This window comes from Mobula birostris, chromosome 27 (genome assembly GCF_030028105.1).
Source record: "Mobula birostris isolate sMobBir1 chromosome 27, sMobBir1.hap1, whole genome shotgun sequence".
Taxonomy (NCBI): domain Eukaryota; kingdom Metazoa; phylum Chordata; class Chondrichthyes; order Myliobatiformes; family Myliobatidae; genus Mobula; species Mobula birostris.
Genome location: NC_092396.1, coordinates 37,551,468 through 37,576,886, shown reverse-complemented (window position 1 = coordinate 37,576,886; position 25,419 = coordinate 37,551,468).

Below are 25,419 nucleotides of genomic sequence, written 5' to 3'. Positions count from 1 at the left end.
CATTGCAGTGAACGAGAGAGAGAACAATGCACATGCGTGGACAACAGTGCACGTGCAGACAACAGATCAATATGTAGTGCTAAGGGGGGGTCTCTGAAAGAAATAGATCCATACATTACAGCAAGAACAATAACATGCAGTTTGTCTCCATCCATTATCCTTGACTCATTCCAGTTAGATATTTTCTTCCTTATTTTAATTCCTTCATGGTCAGCATACCACTTCTTTTGGCATTCCCTTCTCTTGCTTCTCCCCTTCCTTTGACTTTCCCCTTTCATCTTCTTTTGATGTACCACCTTTCCCAGATGTGCCCAAACATATGTTTCTTGTTCTTTGCTTCCTCTCCCTCTGATCCTTTCTGAAGAATTTGTCCTGTGCAGAACTAGCACAAATTGAGATTTTTACACGTAGACAGTTTACGCTAACATGCACCCATTGGACCCTGTGATGGGGAGTGGCTCTTCTCATTTCATTCTTAGTGGCATTGAAAAAGTTTTTGGTCTATGGCTATTGAACAAAAAAATAGTGGATGCTGCAACTTGAAGAAGTAACAGAAGCTGGTTGAACTCGGTTAGGCCAGGAACCACCAGCAGAGGGAACAACAAATGAAAATATCAGGTTCCTTAAGGTTATTATAGTCAGAAGTGGCAGTGGGGACAAACCCCTGCCACCTACTAAATGCTCCCAATGGCGTGAGCCTCAAATAGCCTCTGACGACCAGGTCCAGCTCCTAGCCTTCACGTGTGCCTTAGCTACTAAGGCCGGTGGAACCATTTCTACTGACAGAAGAAGGGCCAAAGGTGGGTTACTGGTGCCTTAAGACCAGTCGCTTTGGGCAGATGGGGCTCCTCAGCTGTGGTTGGCAGCTCACCTAAGAGAAGGAAAACTCTGATCCGAAACCTCCGCTGCCTTGCGGTTATACCCACTCATGGGGAAGGCCTTAAGGCTTCGGGAGTAAACTCTGACAGAAAAGTCTGGAGCTGGAGTCCCTAAGGCAGTCTTACATTGAGTTCAATGTTGACTGGCAACTCCTGTGATGCAGCTGGTACCAAATTGTATCAGTCTCTGCAGTTCCTTTGATTTATCGTTGGGTGAAGAGGGGGAGCTTGCTACATGGGCAACAGCTTGCTCTCTATATCACACTGTCCAGGCTTGCATATCTAGACAGCTAGGATGCAAACTCCATGGCCAAATCTGACCGACAGAGGCCTCAGAGGTACACTGCTTGCTCTTCAGGGAAGGTAGCACAGATGATAGACATGGTGCACATTTTAAGAACTATTAGATATAATCTTCCAATATATTTCACAACTCCCTCCACAGCAATAATGCAGCATAAATATCGCCTAGTGAAAATAATGCGAGCAAACAGTTCATCTCCAACAGAGCTAAATATCAGGAGAAGTGAGTGGTATTTTACTTGTATAGTTCAGCTACTATCTTGAGACATCCCCACTTAACCCAAAATGAAAGCCTCAGTCAATTCAGTGCAAAATACCTGGAAAGGATTTAAAGCCACTCACTCAGATCTGCGTCACATTATTACATCAGCTTATGATCGGAGCTTTGAAGATAAATTGGAGAACTAGATTTTTGACAGGTTTCATGAACTGCCTGCATTTTGAATTACTCATCCAGAATTTTCTAGTATGTGTCTGTCTGGCAACAACCACGATGAACTCCTTGGGATTGTCACGTCTCTGTTCGTATGATGTTGGGCCCAAGAACAACCCGCTGGTTAGGATGGTAACCAATCACTGGTAATTAACCTTGTAAACTTTCACATAAACTTATTTTTTGGAGGTTTTATGAAGTCAATAAATCTTTTCTGCGGTGTGGTTTATAATGTCAGCTAAATAACCCACAGTAGAGCTTCATTAATAATCTCCACACTGTCTATAGAAACATAAACATAGAAACATAGAAAATTGGTGCAGGAGTAGGCCATTCGGCCCTTCGAGCCTGCACTGCCATTTATTATGATCATGGCTGATCATCCAACTCAGAACCCCGCCCCAACCTTCCCTCCATACCCCCTGATCCCCGTAGCCACAAGGGCCATATCTAACTCCCTCTTAAATATAGCCAATGTACTGGCCTCAACTGCTTCCTGTGGCAGAGAATTCCACAGATTCACCACTCTCTGAGTGAAGAAGTTTTTCCTAATCTCGGTCCTAAAAGGCTTCCCCTTTATCCTCAAACTGTGACCCCTTGTTCTGGACTTCCCCAACATCGGGAACAATCTTCCTGCATCTAGCCTGTCCAATCCCTTTAGGATTTTATATGTTTCAATCAGATCTCCCCTCAATCTTCTAAATTCCAATGAGTACAAGCCGAGTTCATCCAGCCTTTCTTCATATGAAAGTCCTGCCATCCCAGGAATCAATCTGGTGAACCTTCTTTGTACTCCGTCTATGGCAAGGATGTCTTTCCTCAGATTAGGGGACCAAAACTGCACACAATACTCCAGGTGTGGTCTCACCAAGGCCTTGTACAACTGCAGTAGTACCTCCCTGCTCCTGTACTCAAATCCTCTCACTATAAATGCCAGCATACCATTTGCCTTTTTCACCGCCTGCTGTACCTGCATGCCCACTTTCAATGACTGGTGTATAATGACACCCAGGTCTTGTTGCACCTCCCCTTTTCCTAATCGGCCACCATTCAGATAATAATCTGTTTTCCTATTTTTGCTACCAAAGTGGATAACTTCACATTTATCCACATTAAATTGCATCTGCCATGAATTTGCCCACTCACTCAACCTATCCAAGTCACTCTGCATCCTCTTAGCATCCTCCTCACAGCTAACACTGCCACCCAGCTTCGTGTCATCCGCAAACTTGGAGATGCTGCATTTAATTCTCTCATCCAAGTCATTAATATATATTGTAAACAACTGGGGTCCCAGCACTGAGCCTTGCGGTACCCCACTAGTCACCGCCTGCCATTCTGAAAAGGTCCCGTTTATTCCCACTCTTTGCTTCCTGTCTGCTAACCAATTCTCCATCCACATCAATACCTTACCCCCAATACCGTGTGCTTTAAGTTTGCACACTAATCTCCTGTGTGGGACCTTGTCAAAAGCCTTTTGAAAATCCAAATATACCACATCCACTGGTTCTCCCCTATCCACTCTACTAGTTACATCCTCAAAAAATTCAATGAGATTCGTCAGACATGATTTTCCCTTCACAAATCCATGTTGACTTTGTCCGATGATTTCACCGCTTTCCAAATGTGCTGTTATCACATCTTTGATAACTGACTCCAGCAGTTTCCCCACCACCTTCCACATTTATTTCCAGCAGTGTATCTGATGACAGTTTGAACAGTTTAATCGTCATGGTATGGTGGGCATGTCAATTGGTTTCCTGTGGAGTTAGGAACAGTGCTGTGAGATACATTGTGTGGGTACTTTGATTAGATCACCACATGCTACAGCAAGCAGCGGTCTAGGCAGATGTAGCAGGAGCCATTGGAAGGTGCTTAATGAAATGGAAGAAAAGTCTGTACTACATTGTGCAAAAACCCATTCCTTGTAATATCTACATCTAAACAGTTAAGAAAATTGCCACACAATAACTTCCAAGCTTCCATTCATCTGTGATGAATTGATATTACAATAGGTTGACAATGTTTTCCAGTTATACACCTTACTAGAGAATCTTTCAATTTAAAAAATGATGTATGTTAAACAGCCATTTAAAGTTGATTTGTATATTACGCAGTCAATTAATGGAGTACTTAATAATCTCATTATTTTCACTGTTAGACAGAAAACTGGCATCCTAAAATTAAATAGGAATGAAAAAGAACATCAAACACAACTTAATGGGTGTGTTTAATCATGGTATTGTGCAATATTTGTGTTTTTTTAAATTTGAAATAATGTTAGTATTTTTAAAGTAGTCACAGAGACAATGGTAGTTAAAGCCATCTAAAATAAATACAGTGGATTCCAGTTAATTGGGCCATTGGCTATTTTCTCCATTAGGTTTTGTTCTTTAAGAGCTGTCCTTCCCCACTTATTTGGGACAACTTTTAAAGAACAAAAACTGATCAAGAAAATAGCCAGGATATGCTTTGTTTACTTGGGACAGTATACTGCTGAATTGGGACAGGAGACTATTGTCCAGCAGTTTATAACCGGTGTCACTTGTGTGCACTTGGGTGGACATTAGACACTACACTGTGCTCAGAGCAAATAGTTTTAAATAGCACCAGCTGTGTGTGTTTGAGTTCAAAAAGCAGTGATATTTGTCACTGATAGTTGGCAAGAAATAAGACAAATCAGAACTGTCTTGCTCTCTGTGGTTTCAAGCATTCAGGCTTTGAGATGCTAAAAATGGCTGTTAGACATTATGGAGCAAACAGTTTTTAAACAGCGTCAGTTGCATGTGTTTGTGTTACGTTATTCATTTGGATTGACTAACACAGATTTCAAAAACAGTGATTCTTGATAATCTTCTTTTTTTATATTTTGACTTTATGCAAGAAGGCAAACCAGAATCTGCATTAGGCGTCTGCACTAATTTTGTTCATTTACAGTCAATCAGCAGAACATGGAAGTGTACAGTGGATGAATTCCTCTGTCGATAACTGTTAGGAACTAATACAGTTTTAGAATACTGCAGTGGTATGGGTAGTGTTCTAATTTGTTCTGTATTTCATTGAATGCCTAATTTGTTATTCAGTTAAATGGTAATTTGTCTTTGCTATGCCTTTTAACTATTTTCACAAAACTTTGGTAATTGGGGCCGCTGCTTGATTGAGCCAAAATGTACTGGTCCCAATGTGTCCCAACTAGCCAGAATCCATGGTATTTGCACCTGAATACCGGAGTTCCCTTACACATGCTTACATACAATTTTTAATAACAAATGTGACAATAAATGCATATTAGGTGTAAAATTATCAATAATATAGAAACATACAATAGTAAAAAATCGTAAATTTAAAATGATGACACAAAGATTAGTGGAATATGGACAGTGTGGGAGACTATCAAAGGATACAGCAGAACATCAATCAATTATAGATAAGAGCAGAGAAATAACAGGTGGAGTTTAATCTAGGCAAGTGTGAGGACCGCTTTGGGAGGTTTAATGTAAGAGAAAAATCTACATTTAATGGTAAGGCCTTAACAACATTGATCTACAGAGAAATCTTGGGCTCCAAGTCCATAGCTTCCTGAATCAAGTCAAGTCAAGTCACTTTTTATTGTCATTTCAACCATAACTGCTGGTACAGAACACAGTAAAAATGAGACAATGTTTTCCAGGACCATGGTGCTACATGAAACAATACAAAAACTGCACTGAACTACGTAAGAAAAAACACAAAAACTACACTAGACTACAGACCTATCCAGGACTGTATAAAGTGCACAAAACGGTGCAGGCACTACAATAATTAACAATAAATAATAAACAAAACAGTAGGCAGAGTAGAGGGTACAGTAGGTTGGTGTCAAGCCCGGCTCTGGGTATTGAGGATTCTGATGGCTTGGGGGAAGAAACTGGTCATGAGAGCCCGAACGCTTCGGTGCCTTTTTCCAGATGGCAGGAGGGTGAAGAGTTTATATGAGGGGTGTGTGGGGTGTGGTGTAAATGTCTGTGATGGTGGGCAGAGAGACCCCGATGATCTTCTCAGCTGACTTCACTATCTGCTGCAGGGTCTTGCGATCCGAGATGGTGCAATTTCCAAACCAGGCAGTGATGCAGCTGCTCAGGATGCTCTCAATACAACCTCTGTAGAATGTGATGAGGATGGGGGGTGGGAGATGGACTTTTCTCAGCCTGTGCAGAAAGTAGAGACGCTGCTGGGCTTTCTTCGTTATGGAGCTGGTGTTGAAGGACCAGGTGAGATTCTCCACCAGGTGAACACCAAGAAATTTGGTGAACTTAACGATCTCTACGGAGGAGTCGTCGATGTTCAGCGGAGAGTGGTCGCTCCATGTTCTCCTGAAGTCAACAACCATCTCTTTTGTTTTGTTCACATTCAGAGACAGGTTGTTGGCTCTGCGCCAGTCCGTTAGCCAACGCACCTCCTCTCTGTAAGCTGACTCATCGCTCTTGCTGATGAGACCCACCACAGTCGTGTCATCAGTGAACTTGATGATGTGGTTCGAGCTGTGTGTTGCAGCACAGTTGTGGGTCAGCAGAGTGAACAGCAGTGGACTGAGCACACAGCCCTGGGGGTGCCCCGTGCTCAGTGTGATGGTGTTGGAGATGTTGTTTTCAATCCGGAACTGACTGAGGTCTCCCAGTCAGGAAGTCTCGGATCCAGTTGCAGAGGGAGGTGATCAGGCCCAGTAGGCTCAGCTTTCCAATCAGTTTCTGAGGAATGATTGTGTTGAATGCTGAACTGAGTTCTATGAACAGTATTTGAACATAACATGTCTTTTTTGTCCAGGTGGGTTAGGGCCAGGTGGCGGATGATGGCAACGGCATCGTCTGTTGAACGGTTGGGACGGTACGTGAACTGCAGGGGGTCCAGTGAGGGGGGCAGCAGGGTCTTGATGTGCCTCATGACAAGCCTCTCGAAACACTTCATGAAGATGGATGTGAGTGCAATGGGACGGTAATCATTGAGGCAGGACACTGAAGACTTCTTCGGCACGGGGACGATGGTGGTGGCCTTGAAGCACGTAGGAACGATGGCGCTGCTCAGGGAGATGTTGAAGATGTCAGTGAGAATATCTGCTAGCTGGTCTGCGCATCCTCTAAGCACTCTGCCAGGAATATTGTCTGGTCCAGCAGCCTTCCGTGGGTTGACCCTGCACAGGGTTCTCCTCACATCGCCCACGGTAAGACACAGCACCTGGCCATTTGGAGGAGAGGTGGTCTTCCTCGCCGCCACGTCATTTTCCGCCTCAAACCGAGCATAGAAATTGTTCAACACATCTGAGAGGGAGGTATCACCAGCACAGGCAGGTGATGTCCTGTAGTTGGTGATGTCCTGAATGCCCTTCCACATGCGCCATGTGTCGCCACTGTCCTGGAAATGGCTGTGAATACTTTGGGCATGTGCATGCTTTGCCTCTCTGATGGCCCGGGACAATTTGGCCCTCGCTGTTGTTAGGGCTGCCTTGTCGCCTGTTCTGAAGGCGGAGTCTTGGGTCCTCAGCAGCGCACGCACCTCCGCGGTCATCCATGGCTTCTGGTTAGCGCGTGTAGTGATGATCTTGGCCACAGTGACATCATCAATGCACTTGCTGATGTAGGTAGTCACCAATGCCGTGTACTCCTCTAAGTTGGTAGAGTCGCCATCAGTTGCAGCCTCCCTGAACATGTGCCGGTCAGTGTGCTCAAAGCAGTCTTGGAGAGCAGAGATGGCTCCTGCTGGCCAGGTTTTCACCTGCTTCTGAACTGGTCTGGAGTGCCTGACGAGCGGTCTGTATACTGGGATTAGCATAACAGAGATGTGGTCTGAGTAACCGAGGTGGGGGTGGGGCTGTGCCTGGTACGCATCGGGAACGTTTGTGTAAACAAAGTCCATCGCATTCTCCCCTCTCGTTGCAAAGTCCACATTCTGATGGAGTCTGGGGTTTACCAGGATGTTATCTGGATTATGGGAATGCGCTATAAAGGGAGGTTGGACAAGCTTGATATTTACTTCCTGGAGCTTTGGAGGTTGAGGGGAATCTTGATACAAGTTTTTAATATTATATGAGGCATAAATAATGCAGAAAGCCAGAATCTCTTTCCCAGGGTAGAAATATCAGGTAATGGAGGACGTGCATTTAAACTAAGAAGGGAAACATTGTTTACTCAGAGAGTTGCAGGGCTGCCAGGGAAGTGATGAATGGAGATATGATGGTGGCATTTAAGAGACTGTTAGATAGGCACATGAATATGCAAAAGATGGAGGGATATGGACCATGTACTGGCAGAGATAGTTCAGTTCGGCGTCATGTTTGGCACAGACACTGTGGGTTGAATGGCTTGCTCTTGGATTTTTAATTTTTTATGTTCTATGTTCCATAATCAATGCAAGACAATAGATGGGGTCAGATGAACAACAGCAAACAACACTCCCTGTTTGAACAGAGTGTGGAGAATAACAAACATTGATTGCTAATAACTACAAGCAGTGCTATATAGCAACACATATCAAAGTTGCTGGTGAACGCAGCAGGCCAGGCAGCATCTGTAGGAAGAGGTGCAGTCGACGTTTCAGGCCGAGACCCTTCGTCAGGACTAACATTACGTTAGTCCTGACGAAGGGTCTCGGCCTGAAACGTCGACTGCACCTCTTCCTACAGATGCTGCCTGGCCTGCTGCATTTACCAGCAACTTTGATGTGTGTTGCTTGAATTTCCAGCATCTGCAGAATTCCTGTTGTTAGCAGTGCTATATAGCCTCGAGGGTCAGGTTTTTAAAAATATAATTTGCTAAGAATCTACAGCTTTTTAAAATAGAAAACCTCGCATCAAAGGATCAGGTTTCAGAAGTTCACATATATGGAAGAGCTTTACAATCAATAAAGGACCTGAGGATTACGAGGATGTTGTAATGTAGGGATTGGCATAAAGGAGAAGGAGAGGCTTACATCAAATATTGTAATTCCTCAAACCCCAGACTTTGTTTTGTTTCAATGACATCAACTGACTGTGGGCAATAACTGCTCCTGAACGTGGTGGCGTGGGACCGAAGGCTCCAGCGCCTTCTGCCTGATGGTAGCAGTGAGAAGAGAGAGAGAGAGAGATGGATGAAATGAAGGCAGACAGGACGGGCTCAGGTGGGTATCTTGGCTGGCATGGAGTAGTTAAAGACTTTTTGACCTGTTTCAGTAAAAGAACGCAAGTGGTTCAGCTTTATGCCATTTGCAGTTTAATCTGTCGACTCTTTGTCCCAATAAAAAATCAATATTACACACTATAGTAGGAAAGAGCCATGAAGTGGAATACTATCAGCCTTCCATTAGATTGCTCAGATCTTGCCATGCTGGTGCATCCAACTCATAAAGTAATCAACTGGGAAAGTGCTGGCGGATGTTTTGGGTCAAGATCCCGCATCAGGACAGACAGTAGAGGGAAACAAGTCAATATAAAAGGGTGAGAGGGAACGGAGAGACAGAAACTGGTAGGTGACAGGTGAAGAGGGAACGGTGGCCAGATAGAACCAGGTGTCGGAAAGGGGAAAGAAGGAAAGGAAACCCAGATGAATACGTGTGTGGGTGATGGACAGATGGAGCCTGGAGGGGGAGGGTAATGAGCCTTAGAATGGCTGGGGGTGGATGAAAAGGTGAACAAAAGGAGAGAGAACTTGGATGGACAAGTGGGAGCAGGACAGGAACACACAGGGACTGTTACTTGAAAATGGAAATTTTAATGTTGATATCATCAGTTTTAAGGCTACCCAGGCAAAATATGAAGTTCTGTCCTTCTAGTTTGTATTTAATCTGTCTTATTCCTTCCCATCCCCCCCATCACCACAGAGGGACCTTTCAGTTTCGGCAGAGATTTGTGTGCACCTGCTACAACTGTCTCTTGGGTTCAGGGTTTGCAATGTGGCCTCCCCTACATCAGCGAGACCAAGCACAGACGTGGAGATCATTATGCTAATGGAACTGTCATCTTTTGCCTTCCTTCATGGGGTATCAGCCACACCCTCTCCTGTGTTGTGTGATCACCTTCTGGGACCCATTCCAGGCACTTTTGTTGTGCATGTTCCAGGGAATGCAAATGCGGCAACACACTCAAAGTAGTGAGGGAAATCAGCAGGTTAGGCAGCATCTATGGAGGGAAATAAACTGTTGATGCTTAGTGCCAAGATCCTTCATCAGTCCCTCTAGAATTTTCTGTGTGTTGTTCAAGATTTTTGGCATCTGCAGAATCTCTTTTGTCATTGTAAATGTGGCTGCTGGAAGCCATTTGCAATTTGTAGCCATCTTTGTTTAAGCTTTGTCAATGTGGAATTCTGATAGCTGCGTTCATTGAAATGAACTTGTTTCTGTACAATCAACTCCTTCAGATCCTAATGTGGCCTTTTATATATCGGTCAGACCTGACGTAGATTAGGAGACCGCTTCACTAAGCATCTATGCTCTGTCCGCCAGAACAAGTGGGATCTCCCAGTGGCCACCCATTTTAATTCCACTTCTCATTCCCATTCCAATATGTCCATCTGTGGCCTCCTCCACTGTCCGGATAAGGCCACACATAAGTTGGAGGAACAACACCTTATATTCCATTTGGGTAGCCTCCAACCTGATGGCATGAACATCAATTTCTCAAACTTCCAGTAATGTCTCCACCCAACCTCCTTCACCATTTCCCATCTCCTTGTCCCTCTCTCATGTTATCTCCTTGCCCGCCCATCGCCTCCCTCTAGTGCTCACCCACCTCTTCTTCTTTCTTCCATGGCCTTCTGTCTCTTTCACCAATCAACTTCCTAGCTCTTTGCTTCACCCCTCCCCCTCTTGTTTCACCTATTGGCTGACATTTCTCTCTCCCCTACCCCCCACCTTTCAAATCTACTCCTCAGCGTTTTTTCTCCAGTCCTGCTGAAGGGTTTTGGCCTGAAACATTGACTGTACTTTTTTCCATAGGTGCTGCCTGGCCTGCTGAGTTCCTCCAGCACTTTGTGTGTGTTGCTCATTCATTATGACTTGCTTATGCATGTCAGTGTGTGCTGATGGGATCTGTGATCGCAAACTGCTTCCACCAACTGAATGGTTCCCATTTGTGACCAGGCTCAACATACACACCGCCACAGAATCATATATCACAAAAAGAGGTCCCTTCAGGCTATTGTGTCCATGCCGGCCATCTGCACAAATCCCATTCACCAGCACTAGGCCCACAACCTACTTGGCAATTTAAGAGCTCATCTAGATATTTCTTAAATTATAGGAAAGCATCTGCCTCCATCACTGACTTAGATAGTCCATTAGAGGTTTCAATCACCATCTGGATGAAAGTCTTTTTCCCAGATTCCCTCTAAGCCATTTTTCCCCTAAACTAAGTCACTTAGACTACAACTGTCATAACTATATCTGGTGCTCCCTCAGCCCCAAGGATTTACTAGAATGATCTCATGCAGCAACTCCTGCCAGCTGGCAGTTACATTCCTGAAGATTACATCTAGTGTAGTCCCTTTTCTATTGGGACAATCTAAATACCAGCTCAAAATGCTCCTCAGGATGCTCTGTAGAAATTCCAATCCCTCTAATCCTCTCTCATTAAAGTCTTCTCAATTAATCTTATGAAGGTTAAGTTTAACTACTACCATAAACCTTGAGGCACAAGAGGTTGTATTTACTGCAATCTGGAGCATGAAACAAATTGCAGGTGGAACCTAGTGAGTCAGGAAACATCTGTGAAGATAGAGATATAATGTTTAGGGTCAAGACCCTACATCAAAGGTTCAAAGGTGTATTTCTTATCAAAGTATACAACTCTGAATTTTTTCTTCTCCAGGTAGCCATGAAGCCAAGAAAGAAGAGAAAGACAACATGATTATCAATCCCCAAATTACCCCCTCCCCGCACAAAAGTATGAACAAAACGGAACGGGCACATCAACCCGCAAATCCCTGCCCTGTACAAAAAAAAACGAGAAAGATAAGGCGGAAAACTCAGAATATAGAAAAAACTGTAAGACTGACAAAAGGTCTATAGTCCAAATCCATATCCGAAATGCAGAACACCTGGGTAACGTTTCCAGGGTATATCGGCAGGCTCTCCCCTCTCCGGTAGCAGCTGAGCGATCAAACAACAGGCAGCCAGCACTCACCTTCCACATTTACCTCAATGTTTCAATCTCACTCGTCAGTAAACAATGGTAGCCTCAATCGGTGAAATGGAGCCAAACATCGCTCGTGCCCTGTCCTGCAGAATGCCTGCCACAGAGTTCACGTATGCAGCCTCTGTCTTCCAGAATCCTCTCGGGGACTGCAAAGCGCTGAATCTGCAGTCGCCTCCATGTTTCAATCTCCCTTGTCGTTTTAATTGCCGCATAATGGAAGCTTTAACTGATGAACTGGAGTCAAATATCGGCTCGCTCTCCATCCCGCAGACTACCTGCCATGAGGTTCGTGCATGCTGCCTCTAGGAATTCTCTCAGAGTCTGCAGAGTGCTGGACATCCAAACACTCTCCAAACTGCAGATCACCGGCTCCAACAGTTCCAGAATCACATCCAAGAAAAGCACAAATGTAAAAAACATAAAAGAAGTGAACTATATGTTTTCATGATCTATCCAGAAGATGTCAACCAAAGGAGTGTTGTATGCAGACGTCATGTTGACTGAAAGTGCATTGTAAGCCTGTAACTGTGATTTCTCTACATCATCCACCTTACTAATCAGACTGAAATTAATGAAATTTGGGCTGTCATTCCTCCCACATACTTTGCCATATACGTGTTGCTGACTCCTCTCTTGGATATTTAGTTTAACTTTGTCTTTCTTGTGACTGTTGTATCTTATCTCTAATGTGCCTATACTGCTGCTGACTGCAAGTTTTCACAATAAACTCAAAGTTCAAAGTAAATTTATCAAAGCACATATATGTCACCATATACAACCCTGAAATTCATTTTCTTGTGGGCATACTCAATAAATCCAAGAAAAAAAATAGAATCAATGAAAGACCACCCAAAGACAGCCAACAGAACAGACAAACAACATCTGTACAAAAAAATGACAACTTGGGCAAATACAAAAGAAAAAAAAGAAATACGAATAAACAAATAAGCAATAAATATAAAGAACATGAGATGAAAAGTCTTTGAAAGTGAATCCATAGGTTGTGGGAACAATTCAGAAATGGGGGCGAGTGATGTTGGGTGAGTTATCCCCACCGGTTCAAGGGCTTGATGGTTGAGGAATAATTACTGTTCTTGAACTTGGCAGTGCAGGACCCAAGATTCCTGTGCTCTTCTTCCTGACTGCAGGATGTAGGGTTCTTTGATGATGGATGCTGCTCAGTAACGGGGAAGGGATTTATCCATGATGAACTGGGCTGTACCTGGAACTTACTGTCGGATTTTCTATTCAAAATGCATTGGTGCTTCTAAACCAGACCACACTGCAACCATTCAGCATTCTCTCCACCACACAGCAATAGAAGTTTGTCTTAGTTTTAGATGTCATGCTGAATCCTTGCAAACTTATAAGGAAGTAGAGGCGCTGCGGTGCTTTTTTCCGTAATGTAATTGGACTTGTGTGCTGGACCCAGGACAGCTCCTCTGAATTGACAACACTGAAGAATTTAAAGTTGCTGACCCGCACCATCTCTGATACCCTGATAAGGACTTGCTCAAGAACTTCAGTTTCCGTCTCCTGAAGTCAGTAATCAGCTCCTTGGCCTTGTTGACATTGAGGAAGAGGTTGCTGCTGTTGTGGCAGCAGTCAGCCAGATTTTTCAATCTCCCTACTATATGCTTTTTTGTCACCACCATTGATTCAGCCAATGACAGCGGTGTTGTCAGCACACTTAAATATGGCATTGAGCTGTTCTTAACGTCACAGTCATAAGTATAAAGTGACTTTGATTCTGAATTAGTTTCCCTTCAATATTTGACCACACTACCCCAACAATTCTATATCTACCCTGTGTCCAATCCACTGTTAATTTAGCTCAACAGCATGAGAAAACCTCCCTGCAAGAATGTTGGACCATTCTGGCTCAGTTACAACCTGCCCTGCTTTTACAAGTCCCACCTATGGAGGAACTGGCAACAGCCACCCTCCTTTACTACCCCTTTAATCCAGTCATTCACCTGATGTATCCACCTACTCCTATGCTCATCAGAACGTGGTACTGGAAGTAATGAGGAGATTACCACCTTGGAACACCGCTCTGTAATCTATGATGTGGCTCCCTAAGTTCAAGTTCAAATTAAATCTATTATTTAAGTATGTGCATATATGTCACCATATACAACCTTGAAAATTGTTTTCTTGTACGCATTTAAAAAAATACAAAATGACTGACAGACGACCTGATGTGCAAAATGAGACAAATTGTGCGAATAATAACAAGGAAGTAAATAAGTAAAATGGAGGTGTAGAGATCATGGAAGTGAATTTATAGGGTGTGGAGTCTGCTCAGTATTGAGGTGATTGAAGTGATCATCCTTTTTCAGGTGCCTGATGATTGTAGGGTAATAACTGTTCCTGAACTTTATGGTATGGGACCTAAGGCTTTTGTACCTCCTGCCCAGTTACAGCAGTGAGAAGAGAGCATGAACTGTGCCTCTATAGATTTTGTAAAATTTTAGATTGCATACGAAAGCCATGCAAACTTTTAAGAAAGTGGAGACCATGCTGTGCCTTCTTTGCGGTGGCACCTACATGTTGGTCCAAGGACAGATCTTCTGATAAGGTAAAGCCAAGGGATTTAAAGTTACTGACCCTATCCATCTCTGATCCCCTATTGAGGACTGGCTCATGGGCCTCCAGCATCTTTCTCCTGCAGTCAATAATCAGCTCTTTAGCTTCGCTGATGTTGGGTGCGATGTTATTGTTATGGCACAGTGGAGAGTATCCTGACTGGTTCTATCATGCCTTGTATGACCAGGAATAGAAGAGTTTACAAAAAGCAGTGGATTCAACCAAGTCCTTCACAGGAAAGGCACTTCCCACCACTGAGAACACCTGCAAGGGGCACTGCCACAAAAAAGCAGCATTCATCATTGAGGACCACGCCATCCAGGCCATGCTCTCTTCTCACTGTTGCCATCGGGATGGTGGTAAAGGAGCCTTAGGTCTAATACCACCAGGCTCAGGGACTGTAACTACCCTTCAATCGTCAGGCTCCTGAAGCAGCGTGGGTAACTCCATTCATCTCAATACTAAACTGATTCCATAACTGTTCACTGATGTCTTTAACCCCTCACTTTGGCAGTGTGTGGTACTCACTTGCTTCAAGTGGGGTCCAATCATACTGGTGCCCAAGAGAAGCATGGTGACCTGTGTCAATAACTATCGCACTTACATCCACTGTGATGAGGCTGGCGATGAAACATATCAGCTCCTGCCTAAGAGGCGACTTGGATCCACTCCAGTTTGGCAACTGGAGCAAAAGGTCCACAACAGATGCCATCTCATTGGTTCTTCACACAACGCTGGAACACCTGAGCAGCAAAGGTACATACACCGGGATGTTCTTTATCAATTACAGTTCAGCATTTAATATCGTCATCCACTCAAAACTAATCAATAAACTCCACGACCTGCGCCTCAATACCTCCTCATGCAATTGGATCCTGCATTTCCTCACTTGCAGACCCCAGTCAGTTCATGATCTCCATCAGAAAAGGTGCACTGCAGGGCCGTGTGCTTAGCCCCCTGCTCTACTCGCTTTACACATATGACTGTATGGCTCAGCACAGCTCCAATACCATATTCAAGTCTGCTGATGACACCACTGTTGAAGGTGGTATGAATCAACATACAGGGGAGAGACTGAAAATTTGTCTGAGTGGTGTTGTACCACCAACCTCTCATTCAGTGTCAACAAAAGCAAGGAACTGATTCTAGACTTCAGGAGAGAGAAACCAGAGGTCCATGAGGCAGTATTCATTGGAGCACCAGTGACAGAGAGGATCAATAGCTTTAAATTCCTGAGTGTTACTATTTCAGAGGACCTGTCCTGAACCCAGCATGTAAACTTAATTACTAAGAAAGTACGACAGCACCTCTACTTCCTAAGGAGCCTGCGGAGATTTGGCATGACATCAAAAATCTTGACATACTTCTCTAGATGTGCAGTGGAGAGTATATTGACTGGTTGCATCAATTCCTGGTACGGGAACACCAATGCCTTGGAGTCTTGTTATAGTTACTATTCTATAGATTTGCTGAGTATATTCACAGGAAAAAGAATCTTAGGGTTGTATATGGGAGACATGTACTCTGATAATAAAATTTCCTTGATCTTTGAACTTTAACCTATGGACTCAATGTCCAGGAATCTGCAACTGATTTTCTCAATATTATTCATTTATTTATTTTAGTATTGGTATTATTTCCTTGTATTTGCATAGTTTGTCTTCTTTTGCACATTGGATGGTTGTTACTTCCTTTGTATGTAGTTTTTCATTGCTTCTGCTGTGAATGCCTGCAGAAAAATTAATCTCAGGGTGGCCCATTTGTTTTCAACATTGTATTTTAAAATGAATGAGGAGCCAATGAAATAGTAAATTGGAGCTCCTCCTCAGGTAGCAGTTGATATGCTTCATAACCATTCTCTCAAGCACTTCATCACAGTGGGCATAAGTGCTACTGGATGATTGCCACTGAGGCAGATAACCAGGTTCTTCTTGGGCACTGGTATGATTGAAGCTTGCTTGAAAGCAGGTGGGTAGCTCAGACTGCCGAGGCGAGAGATTAAAGATGTCAGTAAACTTTCCAACCAGTTGATTAGCATAGGTCTTCAGTTCTTGGCCAGGTACACCATCTGGGCCAGATACTTTATATTCCTAAAGGAAGCTCTCATGTCAGCCTCAACTGCAGGGTTGATTGAGACTATGGGGGATTGTGAAGGTGCTTCCATGTTCTGTCAGTCAAAGTGAGCAAGAGAGGGGTTGGTTTTGCTTTGTGATAGCATTCAAACCCTGCCACAACTGTTGAGCATTCATCTATGATTCGAGTTTAGTCTAGAATTGCTACTTCATGTGTGAGATAAGTTTCTGGAGATCATATCTACACTTCCTGTACTTTCCTGAATCGCTTGTCCTGATGCTAATAATCTAGCCCTTAGCAGATTGTGGATCTCTAGGTTCATTCAGGGCTTCTGGGTGGGGAGGACTCATGTATGAGAGTCTTTATAAGGTCCAAAATAACTGTGGCATATCATCCTGTCCTCTGTTGAGTCCTTGAACTTGTGCCCAGTCCACTGACTCAAAGTAATCCCATAGCCGTTCCTCTGTCTCCCATGACCATCTCTTTGTTGTTCTTACCTCTGGTTCCTTGCTCTTTTCCCTCTGCCTATATGCAGGTAAGAGGAGGACAGGTGAATGATATTTCTCAAAAAGAGGCTAAGGGATGGATTGATAGGCTTTCTTGATGGTAGTGTAGCAGTGCCTGAGTGTGTTGGGTCTTCTGCTGCTCTAGGTGATGCGCTGATGGTAGTTGGGCAGAGATTTATTCAATTTAGCCTGATTGAAGTCCCCAGCAAGGATGTGAAAGGCATTAGTGTAGGCTATTTCTTGTTTGTTAATCATAGAATTCAGTACATGGAGCGCTCGCTTGATATTTGCTTTGGCGGTATGTAAACTGCGGTCAGCATCACGGCAAATAACTCTCTTGCTAGGTAGAACAGTCACTGGGATGCTCCAGGTCAGGAGAAGAAGAGTGTGATGAGATGGGGTGAGGAATTACATGGGTAAGTGTGTTTTGCATTGTGCAATGATTAAGATGAGATGATAGCACCTATAACCACTCACTACAGCTAGTGGCAAAGGAATGAAATAGGAAAATCATACTAGCCAGATAGTACCATCTCGAGTCACAGAAATGGCTGTCTACACTCTCCGCAAGTGAATGCAGTTATGTCACCATTTCCGCCTCATTTTAGTTCACAGAAGGACATCATGCTTGGCAGGGACGAGTTTGCTGAAGACCCTGCTTCCTGCTGTGTGCAACTTCATATCTGACTTTGACTCTGTTACACTTTGTTGAACATTAGGCAAAGATGGCTTTGTGATGACAATTGTCACCATTGATTGAACAACAGTGAATGTACACATCATTCCATCTGCTTTGCCTTAGGGCAGGAGTTCTCATCCTTTTTAGTGCCATGGACCTCTACCATTAACTAAGGGGTCCGTCGACCCCGGTTAGGAACCCCTGCTTTAGGGTCCTATGGACACATCAGCTGCATCACATAATGTAAGTGATGTAATGTAAATTATACGAAAGGAATACTTTCATTACATATTAAACATGTTGTAAATGTCATTCAATATATAGGTATTATTTCCTTACTATAAAGGAGAAGTAGATTTGATTGAACTGCCAAGTTATTAGAAAGATCAGGGAGATGTGTACAGTAAATGTCACCTAGCTAATGATATTTAGGGAGGGAACTTCCAAAGAAAAACTTGTAAATTAAGTTAAACCCCAGCCTTGTGATGGAGCCAGAAGAGATGGTACATGCTGGAATCTGGAGTGAAAAACAAACTGCTGCTGGGACTCCGTGCATTATTCGATATCTGTGAGGGTACAGGGATGGCCCTCGATTCGGGTCGAGAACCTGCATCAGATGCTGCTTGACCTACTGAGCTCTTCCAGCAGTTTGTCTTTTCGCTCCAGATGAGTCACCCCAGCTTCTTGCAGTAGGGTGGACAGCCGTGGAGAGAGGAGGAGCAGTGGGAGATTGCACTGTGAGCAACATGACAAGGATGGATGCAGCACAACGGCAGTCTGGAGCCTGTGGGAAAAATCAGAGCTGATAAATTCTACATGAGCTGACTGATAGAAACTGATTTTTCACTGTTCATTTGCATCTGCGCTTTGGCTGCAGCCTCAGCATGCTGCTCACCACTGACACTTCTGTGATTTTCTCCATATTTCTATCCTTCCTCCTTGGCCATTCTCTTCTCTTCATCGGGTGATCTACCCTCTTAGATCTCTAGCAACACACATCAAAGCTGCTGGTGAACGCAGCAGGCCAGGCAGCATCTCTAGGAAGAGGTGCAGTCGACGTTTCGGGCCGAGACCCTTCGTCAGGACTAACTGAAGGAAGAGTGAGTAAGAGATTTAAAAGTGGGAAGGGGAGGGTGAGATCCGAAATGATAGGAGAAGACAGGAGGGGGAGGGATGGAGCCAAGAGCTGGACAGGTGATTGGCAAAAGGGATGTGAGAGGATCATGGGACAGGAGGCCCAGGGAGAAGGAAAAGGTGGAGGGGGGGAAACCCAGAGGATGGGCAAGGGGTATAGTCAGAGGGACAGAAGGAGAAAAAGGAGAGTGAGAGAAAGAATGTGTGTATATAAATAACGGATGGGGTTGACTTCTCTAACATTGACTTCTCTAACTTCCGCTAATGCCCCACCTCCCCCTCGTACCCCATCCGTTATTTATATACACACATTCTTTCTCTCACTCTCCTTTTTCTCCCTCTGTCCCTCTGACTATACCCCTTGCCCATTCTCTGGGTTTTCCCCCAGCTTCCCCTTTTCCTTCTCCCTGGGCCTCCTATCCCATGGTCCTCTCATATCCCTTTTGCCTATCACCTGCCCAGCTCTTGGCTCCATCCCTCCCCCTCCTGTCTTCTCCTATCATTTTGGATCTCCCCCTCCCCCTCCCACTTTCAAATCTCTTACTAGCTCTTCCTTCAGTTAGTCCTGACGAAGGGTCTTGGCCCGAAACGTCGACTGTACCTCTTCCTAGAGATGCTGCCTGGCCTGCTGCGTTCACCAGCAACTTTGATGTGCGTTGCTTGAATTTCCAGCATCTGCAGAATTCCTCGTGTTTGCTCTCTTAGGTCTCTATTTGTGTCCTTCAGCACCTATCAAAGGAATTATTTTCTGCTGCTTCCCCAGCCTGCTCTTATTTCCTCCAAACTAACAAGAAGTTTGCTCTCGTCCAATACGACTGCAAACTTGATTGTGATTCCACTGGATGGAAGTGATGAAATCCACAGTCTTCATGGCAGGGGACACACTAAACGAGTCTGAGAAAGACTACAGATATTATTTGCATTCTCCAGCTGGGAATATTTATGCAAATGACATTTTAAACAAAGATGTTACTTCCAGGAGCAACACAACACAGCTGACTTTTGTTGCAGCACCATTCTATGTTTCAGACATGATAGAATGAGAGCACGTGTTTGGTCGAAATAATTTCATACCCAGTGCTAGAAGCTTTTAATAGAAGTTTCTAGGAATGGCAATATATTCAGATGAATCCATCTGCCAAAAATCTATGCAAAATCATTTTGCTTGCCAGCATTAGTGATTGTTGATCAAAGGAAAGATGGAGACACAAAAGACTGCAGAAAATCTGGAGCAGCATACAAAATGCTGGAGGAAAACAATGGCTCAGGCAGCATCTATGGAGAAAAACAAGCAGCTAAAGTTTAAGGTTGAGAAATTTCATCAGGACTGAAAAGAAAGATATAGTTTCTAAGTACAAACAATTTGCTGGAGGAACTCAATTGCTTGAGCAGTTTCTATGGGTTATTTTGGATTGAAATTCTGCATTAGGACCACAGCTCCTCCAGCAGATTTTTTATTGCTCCCAATTCCAGAAGTCTCTTGTGACTCAAGATACAGTTTGTTAATCCATTAATGAACAGCAGGGGGCACTGTTGTCTCAGTGAATACAGAGGTAGCAGACTAGCAAGGAATTTCATTAATTAAAAAGGGAAACAATAAAAATCCTTAATATCAGAGCATGGTTTTAAAATCATTAATCGAACACACGTTCTTAATAAAAATTGAAACATGCAGGCATGGAAAAGATTTATTTGCTGTTCCAAGTGTTTTCTTTCCCTATTCACTGCCACTGTATTTGGGAAACAGTGGGAGTGCCCACTTCGGAGTTGGTCATTATGTGTAACTGAAAAAATAACTATGCGGCAATAGCAATGTTCTGTTACTTGCAGTTAAGGTCCATGTTAGCAAGGATACCTGCAGCAGGAAGCATGCCCAGTTCAATCGCAGAGTATTTCCAGCATTTTATCTTCACTGTGCGGGAGGGATGTTAGGTGCGAGGAAAGGTTGGAAATAATTGCTGAAGATCCGAAGAGTTAGAACATACTGCAAAACAGTACAGCATTGATGTTGCGCTGACCTATATAAACTTAATCTGTGATCAACCTAACCCCTAACTCCTTCCTCCTACATATCTCATCACCTCTATTCATCTTTTGTCCATGTGCCTATCTAGTAGTTGTAGGCAGCTGTCAATCCCAGGGGATCATGGGTCTGCGCCTCTGGCGGACTGTGTCCTCTCCAGGGCACAAGCCTGGGTGGGAAGGTTTGAAGAACCGGCTGTTGCCCATGCAGCGGGTTCCCCCTCTCCACGTCACTGATGTAGTCCAAGGGAAGGGCAGGTGCCGGTACAGCTTTGTACCAGTGTCGTCACAGAGGTTGCCAGAGTGAAGTTGTAAACAACATCAAACTGCCTGAGGGACCCTGGCTCCGGATTTCTTCCTCGGGGTTTACTCCTGAAGCCTTTCCCATGGGTGGGTATGGCCGCAGGGCAGCGGAGGTTTAAAATCAGAGTTTTCCTTCTCCTAGGTGGGCTGCCATCCAAGGCTGATGAGCCCCACCTGCCTGAGGCAACTGGTTTTGAGGCACCAGTGGTCGGCCTTTGTCCCTTCTCTTGTCAGTAGAAGCAGTTCCGCTGGGCCTCGTAGCTAAGCCACACGTGAAGGCCAGGAGTTGGACTTGGTTGCCAGAGGCTGTTAGAGACACGCCATTTGGAGCACCTTATAGTTAGTGGGAGCTTATCCTCACCACCACCCTGGCTATGACAATCTTGGGAACCATGCTATCTAAGAGTCTCTTTAATGTCCCTCATGTATTAGCCTCTACCACCACCCCTGACAGTGCATTCCAGGTACTTAACAGTCTCTGTGAGAAAATAAACTACCTCTGAATCTCCCCTAAATTTCCTTCCACTCACCTAAAGGTATGTCCTCTTGTATTGGTCATTGCTGCCCTGAGATAAAGGTATTACCTATCCATTTTACCTATGCAGTACCCCTTATAGTCCTATACACCTTCATCAAGTCACCTTCAATAACTGCAAAAGACTGAAGTAGGGTAAATACTGAAAGGCTTTTATTCGCAGTAAAACGTGACCTCCATGCTGAGTGTCTGCCCCTGGTCTGAGGGAGAGGAGCAGGGCGAAATCAGGGGTCTGTGGGAGGAGCCACAGGAGCAGTCAGCAGAGGGGCGTGTCCAGGCAGGTAACCCAGTTACAACATATATACATGCTTTACCACAACTTCTCAATCTCCTTCACTCCAAAAAGAAACTAGCTCACTCTACCCTTCCATATAAGGCATGTTCACTCATCGAGGCAGCATTCTGGGAAATCTTTTGTGTGTCCTCTCTAAAGCTTCCACATCCTTTCTGTAATGACGCAACCAACAAACTGAACACCATACCCTAAGTGTTGTCTAACCAGATTTTTATAGGACTACAATATTACCATGTGGCTCTCCCGACTAATGAAGGCCAACGCACCTTACACCTTCCACCTGATTTTGGATCAAGAACCATAAGGAAAGTGATGAGCATCCTTGCTCTTGAATGGAACTTCTCTTGCAGGTGTCATTGAGGATAATAATTTAGCAGCAGGCCACAGTACGAGCCAGGAGTGTGACCCCACCAATTGGTTCAGGTGCACAGGAAGAAGGGAAGAAGAGTGGGGCAGCAATAGTTGGGGGAGTCGGGAGTTGTAGGTAGTTTTGTCTGTTGCTTCCCTGAAGTCAGAGTCAAGGATCCCACTAAATGGCTACAAGTGTCTTGAAATGGGATATGCAACATCCAGAATTTGTGGTCCAGTTTAGTACCAATGAAAAAGGTAGAAAAAGAGAAAAGATTCTGCAGGTAGAGATTAGGAGGCCAAGAAGATTTCAAAGGGTGATACCTCAAAAGGCAGAAATCAGAATTAATCCTTATGTCGCGTTTTCCAATGTGGCAACTGAGTTGAGAGAGGAGGCTACACACAGGTCAGGGTGAGAGATTTGAAAAGGAGTGTTCATGAGCTTCAGCATTTCTGGCAGCCCAATTCAATCGTGATTCATTAGCAAGGGCAAATAAACAAGCGGAGTGGCCTTTGTTGGAGTGAACCAGTGATAGAGTGGAGACACTTTAGCTCAATAGTCCAGGGTGAGGTAAGTTTCTTCTTCATTTTTAGTCTGTACGTGCAGTGAGAATGGCTCCGGGAGGCTGAGTTGTGTCATTTATGCGGGATGTGGGAATTCCGGGAGATCTGCAGCTACTAGATAGCCACATCTGTACCAGATGCATCAAGCTGCAGCTCCTCAGAGAACGTGTTAAGGAACTGGAGCTGCAGCCCGATGAGCCTCTGCTCATATGGGAAACTGAGGAGGCGATATATAGGAGTTACTGAGAGGTACCTGGGTGACTGTCAGGAAAAGGAAAGGAAATGGGCAGCCAGTGCAGAGTTTCCCTTTGGCCATTCTCCTCAATAATCAGTATACCGCTTTGGATACTGTTGAGGAGTTTGACCTGCTGGGGTGAGCCACACTGACCGGGTCTTTGGCACTGAGTCTGGTGCTGTGGCTCAGGTGGGAAAGAGATAGAAAACAACTGCAGTAGTGACAGGGGATTGCGTAGCTAAGGAAGTAGAGACAAGATTCTGTAGATGTGAAAGAGATATCTGGATGGTATGCTGCCTCCAAGGTGCTAGGGTTAGGGACATCAAGGATCAGATCCACAACATCCTAACAGAGGAGGGTGAGCAGCCAGAAGTCTTAGTACATATCGGTACCTATGACATCGGTAGGAAAAGGGAAAAAGTCCTGAACAGAGAGTGTAGTGAGGTGGGTAGAAAGCTGAAAAGCAGGACCTTTAGGTCGCTGGATTGCTGCCTGTGCCACACGCCGGTGAGGTCGAGAATAGGATGGTTTGGCAGAGGAACTGGTGCAGGGGGCAGGGCTTCTGGATCATTGAAATCCCTTCTGGGGAAGGTATGACCTGTACAAAAGGGAGGAGTTACAGCTGAACCCGAGGGGACCCAATATCCTTGCAGGCAGGTTTGCTAGAGCTGTTAGGGGAGGACTTAAACTAATTTGGCAGAAGGATGGGAACTGGAGTGATAGGGCTGAGGATCAGGCAGTTGATGTACATCTCGATGCAGTGTTCAGTGAGACTGTCAGGAAGGACAGGCAGCTGAGAGGGCAAATTTGCAGCTAGTGGGATGAGTTGCAGTGTAACATGGGGACAACATTGAAAAGTGTGATGAATACAAGACTGAAGGTGTTGTATTTGAATGTACGCAGTATACATAATAAGGTAGATGATCGTTTCACACTGTTAGAGATTGGTAGGTATGATGTTGTGGGCATCACTGAGTCATGGCTGAAAGAAGATCATAGTTGACAGCTTAACACTCAAGGATATGCATTGTATCAAAATGACAGGAAGGTAGGCAGAGGGGGCGGCGTGGCTCTGTTAGAAAATTTAAATTAAATCCTTAGAAAGAAGTGACATAGGATAGGAAGATGTCGAATCCTTATGGGTAGACTTAAGAAATTGCAAGGGTAGAAAGACCATGATAGGAGTTATACAGGTCCCTGAACATTAGCCAGGATGTGGGCTACAAATTACAACAGGAGACAGAAAACACATGTCAAAAAGGCAATGTTATTATAGTCATGTGGGATTTCTATATGCAGATAGATTGGGAAAATCAGGTTAGTGCTGGATCCCAAGAGAGAGAATTTGTAGAGTACCCATGAGATGGCTTCTTAAAACAGTTTGTGGTTGAGCCCAACAGGGGAAAAGCAATTCAGGACTGGGTTTTGTGTGATGAACTGAATTTGATTAGGGTGCTTAAGGTAAAGGAACCCTTAGGAGACACTAATCATAATATGCGATTTGAGAGGGAGAAACTAAAGTCAGATGTTTCAGCATTAAGGTGGATTAAAGGGAATTACAGAGACATGAGAGAGGAGCTGGCTAAAGTTGATTGGAAGGGGACACTTGCGGGGATGACAACAGAACAGCAATGGCTGGAGTTTCTGGGGGAAACTCTGAAGGCACAGGTAAATACATCCCAAAGAAGACGTATTCGAAAGGCTGGATAATGCAAACATGGCTGACAAGGGAAGCCAAAAACAACATAATCGCAAAAGAGAGGGCATACAATAGAACAAAAATTTGGTGGGAAGTTAGAGGATTGGGAAGTTTAAAAAAAACAACAGAAGACAACTAAAAAAGCCACAAGGAGAGAAAAGATAAAATATGAAAGTAAGGTAGTCAATAAAATTAACGAGGATACCAAAAATTTTTTTTTGTCAGATATATAAAGAGTGAAATAGAGGCGAGAATGGATATCAGACTGCTAGAAAATGACACTGGAGAGCTAGTAATTGAGGACAAGGAAATGGTGGATGAATTATAAAAGTATTTTGCATCTACCTTCACAGTGGAAGACACTAGCAATATGCTGGAAGTTCAAGAGTGTCAGGGGCAAAAGTGAGTATAATTGGTTTTACTAAGGAGAAGATGTTTGGGAAGCTGAAAGGTGTGAAGATAGATAAGTCACCTGGACCAGATGGACTACACCCCAGGGTTCTGAAAGAGGTGGCTGAAGAGATGTGGAAGCATCAGTAATGATCTTTCAAGAATCACTAGATTCTGGAATGGTTCCAGAGGACTGGAAAATTGAAACTATCACTCTACTTTTCAAGAAGAGAGGAAGGCAAAAGGAAGAAAATTATTGGCTAGATAGCCTGAACTCAGTGAGGAAGATGTT